General features: G+C 36.4%; 1 pseudogene across 1 annotated transcript; it reads left to right on the top strand.

Moving 5' to 3' along the window:
- The first annotated feature begins 2,635 nt into the window (after positions 1–2,635).
- Positions 2,636–9,150, top strand: LOC149239879 (putative xyloglucan glycosyltransferase 9; annotated as a pseudogene). Its single transcript, XR_016246464.1, has 5 exons — positions 2,636–3,872; positions 6,625–6,933; positions 7,047–7,337; positions 7,429–7,545; positions 7,737–9,150. The product of XR_016246464.1 is annotated as a putative xyloglucan glycosyltransferase 9 (transcript).
- Positions 9,151–9,405: the final 255 nt, after the last annotated feature.

Here is a 9,405-nt window from a genome sequence, read left to right as displayed (position 1 = left end):
TGTGACATTCATTTTTTCAATAGAAACTTAATTTCCAAAAAAACATAAATTTTACATGTAACATCCATTTTTCCAATAAAAACTTCTACATACTATGTGATTCTTTTTAAAAAAATTCCAAAGAAGTTCTAGTTTGGCATCGTACTAAAGTAATATTTAATAACATAATATAAAATAAATTTTGAAAAAACCATGTAACAAATTCAATATATAACATTAGTGTTGAATATTTCCAAATACTAAATAATTGAAACTATCAAACAATACCTAAAATATAATATTAATAAAAAAAAAATTGAAATCATCAAACAACACATATAATATAATATTAACTTTGAGAGAAAAACGTAAGTTTTACATGTGACATCGATTTTGATTATTTCCAAGAGAAACTTCCACACACCATTTGTTTCCTTTCAAAGAAATTCCAAAGATGTTCCAGCGTAGACTTTACAAACTAAAGCTAGATTTAATAACATAATATAAAGTTATAAAGTTAATTTTAAAAAACTATGTAACAAATTCTATATATAACATTAGTATTGAATATTTCCAAATACTAAATAATTGAAACTATCAAACCGCACATATAATATCACCACGTATAATATAATATTAACTTCCCAAAAAAATAAAAATTTTACATTTCTTTTTGAGGACAATCACCTTGTATAATATAATATTAACTTAGAAAAAAATATAAATTTTACATTTTTTTCCCATGGCTTAATTTTAATTGATAGAAAGAGAATTTTATGTGATTCCAACATATACTTCCACACACCCTGTGTTTCCTTTCAAACAAATTCCAGAGAAGTTCATGGTTTGGTATCCCCCCACTAAAGTGATATTTGATAACATAAATGAAATTTAATAACATAATATAACATTAATTTTGAAAAACCATGTAAAAAATTTGATATATAACATTAATGTTGGATATTTCCAAATACCAAATAATTGAAACTATCAAACAACACATATAATATAATATTAATTTCGAAAAAAAACATAATTGAAACTATCAAACAATGTGTATAATATAATATTAACTTCGAAAAAACATAAGTTTTAAATGTGACATTGATTTTGGCTATTTCCAACATAAACTTCCACACAACATATATTTCTTTCCAAACAAATCCAAATAAGTTCCTGATTTGGCATTGACTCTATGTACTAAAGTGAAATTTAATAACATTATATAACATTAATTTTGAAAAACAACGTGACAAACTTGATATTTAATATTGCTGTTAAATATTTTCAAATACTAAATAATTGAAACTATCAAACAACACTTATCATATGATATTAACTTTGAAAAAAATACAATTGAAACAATCAAACAACATTTATAATATGATATTAACTTAAAAAAAATACAATTGAAGTAATCAAACAACACTTATAATATAATATTAGCTTCTAAAAAAACATAAGCTTTATATGTGACATCGTTTTGATTATTTCCAACAAAAAGCTTCCACACACCGTGTTTTTTTTCAAAAATATTCCCGGTTTAACATCATACTAAAGTGAGATTTAATAACATAATATAACATTAATTTTGAAAAACTATATAACAGTAGTGTTGAATATTTCCAAATATTAAATAATTGAAACTATCAAACAACACATTAGTATTGAATATTTCCAAATATTAAATAATTGAAACTAACAAACAACACATTAATGTTGAATATTTCCAAACATTAAATAATTGAAACTATCAAACTATCAAAGAAATTTCCACATACGATGTGTTTCTTTTCAAACAAATTCCAAAAAAACTTTCTAGTTTACTAACATTAAATTTAATAACATAATGTAACGTTAGATTTTAGAATTTGTGATCTATATTGTAAATAATAACTTACTAAAATTAGATTTAATAACATAATATTAATTACATCTTAAACTTTTGTAAATCTATATGGTAAATGAGAAACATTACTTTTGAAAAACTTTGTAACAAAGTCAATAAAAATATTTCCAATATTAAATAATTAAAATTATCATTTCGGAAAAAAATATAATTGAAACTATCAAGAAAACACATCAATTTTGACCATTTACGACGTAAACTTGCACACACCAAATTCCAAAAAAGTCCCTGGTCTGGCATGGACTCCGCGTACTAAAGTGAGAGACGCTCCCGCTTCCCCTAGTTGGTTGCACCGACATCAAACCACGACCCCGCTGGCTGGATTGAGGTGAGATCGACAGAACGTCACGGCGCCGTCATTAGCCGTGGCATCAGCGCTTGACGCCGTGACTTCCACATACATCTTTCCATCCACGGGGACCCGATCAAATAATAAATATTAACCGAAGAAAAAGTTGTCCACGTGGCTGACAGAGTCCATCCATGTATGTGAGGGGTTTCCGTTGTCGGCTTGCCTTTGACAGCCAGAGTCCAGCTATTGACGTGACGGGTCCCGATCGGCGCAACACGTGGCCAGTGAACAGTGGACTAACGGATTTCCTGGCCCCGCCACGTGACATTTAGTGCGTGTGAATCGCGGCCATAAATGGCGTTAAGTTAAAAAGTAAATAAAAAACAGAGTTTAGGGAAAAACAATTGTTACAGGGCCCTGAAGAGTTAAAAAATAAAAATTACCCTCGGGACGGTACAGAAATAAATGCTGCTGCGAGGATACATAAGTTGGTGCCATTTGCGTTTGATTTTGCTGGTGTGCTGTTGCAGGAGAATGTGGGATCGCGGGTTCGAACTTCGTGGAGTGTAGGGTTTTGGTTTGGAAAGAGGAGAGAAGGACGAACGAGAGGAGTAGGGAAGGGCAGTTATTGATTGCGTGCGCGCCTGGCTTATCGCATCTCGACATTCGCGGATCGAATCTCACAAACTCCAGGCGGCCTCCGCATTGCGAGATCGGCGCAGCTTCTATATAGGCGCGGCTGCCGATGGGTTCGTTTTCTATCAGTTAGAAGACGGAGGAAGCGGAGGAGGACAACGTACTTACTATTATTGTTGTCAAAAGTCTTTCCAACTTATGCCAAAGATTCATTCTTGCATTCACTGAAGTGAAAAGATCCAGGCTTGGGCAGAGTGCTTTTTCCATTTTTTGTTCATGTGACTCCCCGGGGGGTGGGGCGTCGTTTGGTTCTTATGTATGGCAACCAATTTTGAGTTTCAAGAATGGTGGAACAAGGAGAAGGAGATCCACAGGGGCACTTCCGTGGTAGTGAAAATGGAGAATCCAAATTGGTCCATGGTGGAATTGCAAAGCCCCGACGACGATTTCCAGCACTCAGATAAGCAGGGCCGGGGCAAAAATGCCAGGCAACTTACCTGGGTTTGGCTGCTGAAAGCCCATCGCGCCGCGGGCTGTGTCGCCTGGCTCGCGCAGGGGCTATGGAGCCTTCTCTCCGCCGTAAAAAGAAGGGTCACTTTGAACAAGAATCAAAATCGTGTGACAGAGGAGGACAAACCAGGGAAAAGTAAACTGTACAGAGTCATTAGAGGGTTTCTGTTATTTGCCATTTTGATGCTAGGGTTTGAGATTGCGGCTTATATGAAAGGCTGGCACTTTAGCCGCCCTCATTTCGACTTTTCTCCGTCGCTGGACTTGCAGGGCGTTTTGCATTCCATTTATTCTGAATGGGTATTTGTTAGGGCCACTTATCTTGCCCCTCCTCTTCAGACATTGGCCAACATCTGTATTGTGCTGTTTCTTATCCAGTCGGCAGATAGACTGGTGTTGGCGATGGGGTGCCTGTGGATCCACATCAAAAAGATTAAGCCGGTGCCTCAATTCGAATTCCCAAGTTCAGCAGCGGATTTGGAAAAAGGTGCATCAGCAGACTATCCGATGGTTCTGGTTCAGATTCCCATGTGTAACGAGATGGAGGTAAGCGTAAGCTTAAGCTTTTGTACTGCAATGTGGGTTCTTTTAGTCTCCTCAACCTACATTATGCAACAATGCGCGTGTTTTGTTCTGTATTTTAGAACAGAGGCTACATAACACTAGATTTGCAATTTCGATTTGTTTCATGTGTTCACAACTGTTATTTTTATTGCATTTTGTGCTTTTTTATTCATTTATAGGTGAAGCATAAAATGATACTAGACAGATATTGTATTGATCTGTTAGACAAACAAAAGCTACAGTGGGGAAACCTTTGCTACTGCTAATAGAGGGTTTCTAACAACAAGAAATCCGAGCTAATAACACGATTATATGATGCTTTGATAAAACTGTAAGTGGAGATTACATTACAACATTCAAACGGCAAACAGGTTTATGAAGAAGCCCAGAAACATGGAACTGTCCGTTTTTATTTATTTAATTTTCAGTATACCATGCTCCAGAAATAAGGAGCAGCAAATCAAAGCACGAACAGTAACATCTATTGTAAAGTGAAAAATTGTTGATTGCTTTATCGAGAGGGATGGTACAGAGTGTTTCACAGATTTACAGTCCTTGCTCTCTGCCACTGGCAGCAAGGTTTCAGTGCTCCGTCTGTGTCTGCAGTTCTGTGCGACTGCAGCTTTATCTGCTCTTCGTCCCCACTCTCTTCCCTCCAGGGAACAGACATTATCAAAATCAAAGACGGAAATTTTCGACCCATTTCCTTCAAACTGTCTTTTGATGACTCCTTTTGCCAATGTGGCTTCAGTGATTAGGTGGCTACAATTTTTGGACAGATCATCTATGGTGTGGATTTTTTTAGGTTGTTACTGAAAAAATACTAGCATATTAAAAAGGTCAAGTACTGTACGAGGCATGGCTCTCTTTCCATCCAAGCTGGAATAGGCAACATATTTAACCGGGTACCATATTCCAAATGTCTGATGTTCTTGTAAAGGAAAAATCCATTGCAGCTACCTGAATCAATGTCGGTTTTTATTTTCATTGTCTTCTCTTTTTAGACTCTGGCTAGAATGTGGGTTATGCCCAATTGAATCTGTGAGATTGTTCATCTCTCTCCATTGTTCTGTCATCCCATACACATTGACTGAATGGGGTATGGATTAGTGTACTTGCGGTACTACTTATTTGGGCCTTTTTCTCTCTTTTGGAGGTGTTAGCGAGCTGACCCGGAGGCTTGCAATGTTGGATATTTGTCCCTCTTCCATTCAAAAAATGACTTAGCTTGGCACTCTAAACTGAAAAATGATAAAATTAGTGTATGCTTAACTGAAAAATAATTGAATTAGTGTCCAGTCAGTGTCTGAGGTGTATTCTATGCCTCATACTGCTCACAAGTTATGTTGCAGTAAATATGATCCAGTGTTGTTTCAAAAATTTGCTTTATCTTGTTTTGATTATCAATGTTTCAATGTTTCTGACAATTTTTTTCTGCTTCTAATTCAGTAAAGTTACAAAACTCACATATTGTGTTTGAAGACTGTTACTGAGTTTATGATTGACCTCTTTTTTTTTTTTTTTCAAATGTGTTGCTAAAACATAAGTTGATTCTATCTAGTGTCTACATATGGGAGATGGTGTAAACATGTAATTGTTGTGAGTACTAGGTTCTGATTGTTAGATATTGTATTTTTCCTGTTAAAACTGGTTCTGGTCTTCCTTAAATCTATCTACAGATGCGGGAGGACGGAAAATTGATTATGTATACCTTTTGTCACTCCCAAGTTCTGGTCTTTAGATCCCGTGATTCTTCTTCTGATGTCTAGTTGTTGTTGGTACTTGGTTTACTGTCTTTAGATCCTGTAATCTTTTCTTTTAAATGTGTGATTTTGATAGCACTTGGGGTTCTAGTGACAAAGCCACATAGATTTTTATTGACTTAGTCAATAACTTGTAGATTGGATCTTAAAAGACCTAGAAAATAATGGTCCGCCTAGGAGAATTTTCAAATAATATACTTCCATGGTCAATCTACAAGCATACTGTTTGTGAAGTCACTACCTTGTTTGGTTATTGGTATCGATTTTAGATTGGCCTCGGATGTTAGGAGTATCCCTCGCTTCTACATCCCTCCCAGGATCATGCAGCCAGAGTCCTTGTTGGATCCAGGGGACTGTGATAGCGAGCCAGTGCCACTGTTGCCCCCCTAGCTGTCGGCTATCAGACTCTGCCATTCTTGACATCATCAACCTCCAGCCCTGGACTTATTCATTTAGCCTTCTACATGATCCGGTTATATATACGTTTATGAGGCTATCCAATTATTGTATTCTTCTTTAAATTGCATTTCATTTTATTATAGATTTACATTTTGCATTTTCTAGGAGTTGTGTTTGCACTCGCACATTGTATTCGTACTGGTTGTATCCTTAAATCCCATTGACCCATTTATGGTGATTCATTGGACATTAATAAAATTATCTTATTTTATTGGGACAAACTTTTTTAGAGAGGACCCCAATTCTGTGGGTATTTATTAAAAAGACTGGTGTTTGTTTATTCTATCATGCATCAATTGATTATGTTAAATCTAACTTGATTCTGTTTTGTTGAAATTCTTTGCAATAGTAACGTTTGTAGGCTGGGTGCTTTGAAGTTTTGTTCAACCCCTATTGGTCTTTAATCTATTGTACTGCAACTGCAGACATACGGTATTGAGCAGAATTCCATATTGTTCAACAAGATTGCTAGAATTTGATTTCAACTTTCTTTCCTTTGTATTGTTTTGCAGGTTTATCAGCAATCTATTGCTGCAGTATGTAACTTAGACTGGCCAAAAGAACGGATGCTTGTGCAAGTTCTTGATGATTCGGATGATGTAGACGTGCAGTTACTTATTAAGTCAGAAGTGCAGAAATGGCAACAGAAGGATATTAACATTGTCTACAAACACCGAGTGGTCCGCACTGGCTATAAGGCTGGGAACCTTAAGTCTGCGATGGCTTGTGATTATGTGAAGGACTATGAATTTGTTGCCATTTTTGACGCAGACTTTCAGCCCAGTCCAGATTTTTTGAAAAAAACTGTTCCACATTTCAAGGTTAGTCTCTCAGTTGTGTATTACAGCAGCCAATCAAGGTTCTTATGTTGCCTCTAGTTTTTAAAGTGTTTTCTTCCTTTTATGATCAGTCTAAGCTCTTTGCCTAACTGTAGGGCAATGAAGATTTGGCTTTGGTGCAAGCAAGGTGGGCTTTTGTTAACAAGGATGAGAATTTATTGACAAGGTTGCAGAATATAAACTTGGCTTTCCATTTTGAGGTCGAGCAGCAGGTTAATGGTGTATTCATCAATTTCTTTGGTTTTAATGGGACTGCTGGTGTCTGGAGAATCAAAGCCCTTGAGGAGTCAGGGGGCTGGTTGGAAAGAACTACTGTGGAGGACATGGATATTGCTGTACGTGCTCACCTAAACGGATGGAAATTCATATATCTTAATGATGTTCAGGTATGGAATACATTTATGTATTGTCTTGTTGAGGATGTGATCCAGTATTTATGAATGGCGATTGTCTTATTACATATATCTGAATGTGCAGTGCCTGTGTGAGCTACCGGAGTCTTATGAAGCATACCGAAAGCAGCAGCATCGATGGCATTCAGGTCCAATGCAGTTATTCCGTTTGTGTCTACCAGACATAATCCGTTCTAAGGAGGTTGGTTTTAGTCCATAATACATGCTTTTAGGAAAACTAAAACATTAAGGAGGTGCTTTTTGCAATCTGCTTTAATGGTTATTTATGTGGTGAAGTTCTTGTAAGTTATTTATTCTGATTTTTAATTGCTGAATGAGTTTTCCTCTTGTTTCTTATTCGCAACTCTTTGCTCTTTTCTGTTGTGTCTGCAGATTGGTTTCTCGAAGAAGGCCAACTTAATATTCCTTTTCTTTTTGCTGCGAAAGCTCATTCCTCCTTTCTATTTATTCATTCACTCTTTTTTGCATCATCCTTCCAATGACTATGTTTTTGCCAGAAGCTCAATTGCCATCTTGGGTCATATGCTATGTGCCTGCTATCATGTCATTCTTTAATATACTTCCTGCACCAAGATCGTTCCCTTTCATTGTTCCATATCTTCTCTTTGAAAACACAATGTCTGTAACAAAATTCAATGCCATGATCTCTGGGCTCTTTCAACTTGGCAGTGCTTATGAATGGGTGGTGACAAAAAAGTTGGGCAGATCATCTGAAGCTGATTTAGTTGCTTTTATGGAGAAGGAATCACATCCTCAATTAGAACACCCAAAGCATCATCGGGGTGTTTCAGAGTCAGGCCTGGATGTCCTCAACAAATTAACCGAACAGCAGCAGAAACAACCCTTTAAAAAGAAAGCCAATCGGCTTTATAGGAAAGAATTGGCTTTAGCTTTTCTTCTTTTAACAGCCTCTGCTAGGAGTTTATTGTCTGCTCAAGGAATTCATTTTTACTTTTTACTGTTTCAAGGGATCTCTTTCCTCCTTGTTGGCCTTGATTTGATTGGGGAGCAGGTTAGTTGAATTCCACAGCATAAAGCTTGGGCAACCTCTTTACAAATTGCCTTGCCTTGTAATGTTCTTTGACACTAACTGGAGACCTGATTTTAGGCCAAGATTCAAGTGAGCACAACTTTGAATAAATATCGCTGCAGGCCTAGTAATTTCAGGGTATGGTTTTGCAGATGTATTAAGAAGTTGGAGATATGAATATAGCACTTGATCATGCTGGGTAATATGGTGATGATGGGATCCTGAAAAGTGGTTAAGTTTAAGCCATCACCCTTTTGGGGAGTCAGAGTAACAGATATTTCACCAAATATTTGTATGTTTATTATGAAAGCAGCAGCCTTGTCATTCCAACGTCAAGTGTCACATTTTCATGGCTGATTATGCTCACAAGAAGTGATTGTGCACCAAGATAATATTATTCTGGGGTGTATTTATGACTGTGCGAATCACAATGGGAGTCTGCTCTCGAGAATTGGTAATGCCCATAGATTGTTGCCTACGCATGCCTCTGATGTATCTTAGATTTCAGTGCTCCAGCATAATTCTTTATTGTCTTCCCTATTCTTGTGATTCTGGGTCAATTTTTTTTATTGGAAACATTTTTTAATAGGTGCGAGCCTGATTAAAAGAGGTTTAGGGTGAATTGTCTACATTACGAAGTTCTTTTCTGGCCTATTTGGCAGATATATGTAGGCCTATTTATTGTTGAACATTAGAAGATGTATTCCATATTGTATATCCAATTGCACAGATGGGATAAACCAGAAAATTTGTTGACCTCTCTTTTGCCTAACCTCCTTCACATTTTTCCTTCGATTGTATTTGATTAACTTTGTGTGTTCATGTTCCCCTGCGCATCCAGATCAAATTTTTAATATAAATTGTGCAATTAGCATATCAACATCAATAGCTTCAGTAGCAATGTATATGTGAATGGGATCCTTTAAGCTTCAAATTTCAAATAGAAAAAAGCACAGCCGAAAACTGAATTTCAGTGTTTTTTTTTTAGGATGCCAAGTATTTTCGGGGTTT

Source organism: Pinus tabuliformis, chromosome 8 (genome assembly GCF_031772625.1).
Source record: "Pinus tabuliformis cultivar Carrire ecotype Pingquan chromosome 8, CPIR1, whole genome shotgun sequence".
Lineage (NCBI taxonomy): Eukaryota > Viridiplantae > Streptophyta > Pinopsida > Pinales > Pinaceae > Pinus > Pinus tabuliformis.
This window is presented reverse-complemented; position numbering and strand designations above follow the sequence as displayed.